Source organism: Pteropus vampyrus, unplaced genomic scaffold (assembly GCF_000151845.1).
Source record: "Pteropus vampyrus isolate Shadow unplaced genomic scaffold, Pvam_2.0 Scaffold246, whole genome shotgun sequence".
Classification (NCBI taxonomy): Eukaryota; Metazoa; Chordata; class Mammalia; order Chiroptera; family Pteropodidae; genus Pteropus; species Pteropus vampyrus.
This window is the reverse complement of record NW_011889027.1, coordinates 186,085-187,827: the sequence shown is the minus strand read 5'-3', so window position 1 is coordinate 187,827 and position 1,743 is coordinate 186,085.

The window sequence follows — 1,743 nt, the reverse complement described above, 5'->3', positions numbered from 1 at the left end:
GACTCTAGTTCAGGAAGGAGAAAGCCACAGGACAAAGTCATCGCTGAGCAGACACCGAGGAAAGTCCGCTTTGAACCCTTCAAAGGGCTGAAGCCACAGTGCAGCAGAGGCATTGAACTTCGGTGTCAGGGTCCGTGGAGAAACAGGACACATGTCACGTGTCCCGCAGAGGCCGCGGCGGGGGGGGTGGCGTGGAAACGCGCAGCGAGCACCTTGGGGGATCACGTCCGCCAGTGCCTGATTCCTGGCCGTCTGTCCCCATGCGGTGACCGTGGAGCAGGACCCTGAGGAGGCGGGGCTCCGCCTCCCGCAGCACGTAGCTGGGTCAGTAGCGGGGGATGAGGGGACACTGACCAAGCAGGGCCCTCTCTTCCTGGGTCTGACCCGCTCTCCCGCGAGTCCCCGATGCGGCTTCTCCAGGGACCGGGGCCAGGCGAGGCGGCTCAAGGCGGTCAGCGGGTCCCCCTGGCCCCTGACATGCCTGCCCAGGTCACTCTGCAGTAGGCTTCAAGGCACCGCACCTCTCTGTGGCTGGCTTCTCCCAGAATCGAGATGAAACACAAAAATGTGGTCTTTGGGGGAAAAATTAAACAAAAAGGAGCGGCAGCTCAAAATTGTGAACGCGTTTATAACCACGCGAAGAAAACGCGGCGGCAGACAGACGGCCACGCGGCGCCGGCCCCGGGGGTGCGTTACTTATTTTAAACGGTCTGGGGGAAAATACGCGTGCAAAAATATGTACATTTGCCTCAACGGAAGCTATGTTTTTATATTGTTTAGGGTATAAATAGGGTGCTCGTTTTCTTTTGACTTTTCTCTATGTAAAAAATTCAGAATAAACTCTTAGGAGAAACGAATACGAGGGGACGAGGACAGCTTCGCCCTACTGTCCCCGAGTCGTCTTTATCCGTGTTCCGCACGAAGCCCAGCACGTCCTCAAGCAAAGACGTTTTGGGCTGATCTCCCCGGCATTTCGGTTTTCCAAGGCGCTGGGACAAGCAGTCCCATTGCCGGGCCCCTCAGGAGACAATTTTTTTTGCTAACGGAATATATGCAGAGGCTTACAGAAGCCTAAGACATGAACATCCATATCCTCTTACCATGCCAACTTATAAGGGAAATGTGCGAGTGTTTTTTTTGGAGGAAGAAAAGATTAACTGTCTTGGAAGCCGGTACGAAGTGTCAGGCAGAGCACACAAAGCCAGTCGGAAATTAAGCATCCTCTTTTCTTAATCACCCAAATGTGCGGCTGGAAATCTTTGGACCCCAACCCGAATCCCAGCTGCTGCTGAAATCTCTCTAATTCTCTCCTGACCCATCAGAGAAAGGGGCGGCAGTCCGTCCCATTTTAATTTTGCACAGAGAAGCAGAGGACGGATTGTTTTTGTTTTTTTTCGCTAGCTGTGCTCGTCCGGCGTGGCCTGCTAGAGATGCACAGGCGCTATCTTTCCGTAGACCGGACGCGCCTTCGAGAGGAAGAAAATTAGCGCGGATTAGCTGCCTGCTCGGTGCAGGTGGACGCGCTGGCGAACGTGTTTCTGTCTCGTCGTTGGATCCGATTACAGTCCACAGCACACGCGGAGTCCGTCGTGGTCCCCGCTCCCTGTGGGCCCATCGCTCTGCTTTCTCGAGCTTCCTGTTTAGGAGCCCAAGTCCCCGCACCAGAGTCCAGCCTCGACAGAGCCTGAGGAGAGCTTCCTGGGGACGCCTCCCTCCCCGCCCCGTTTGTACAGCAAGCGACAT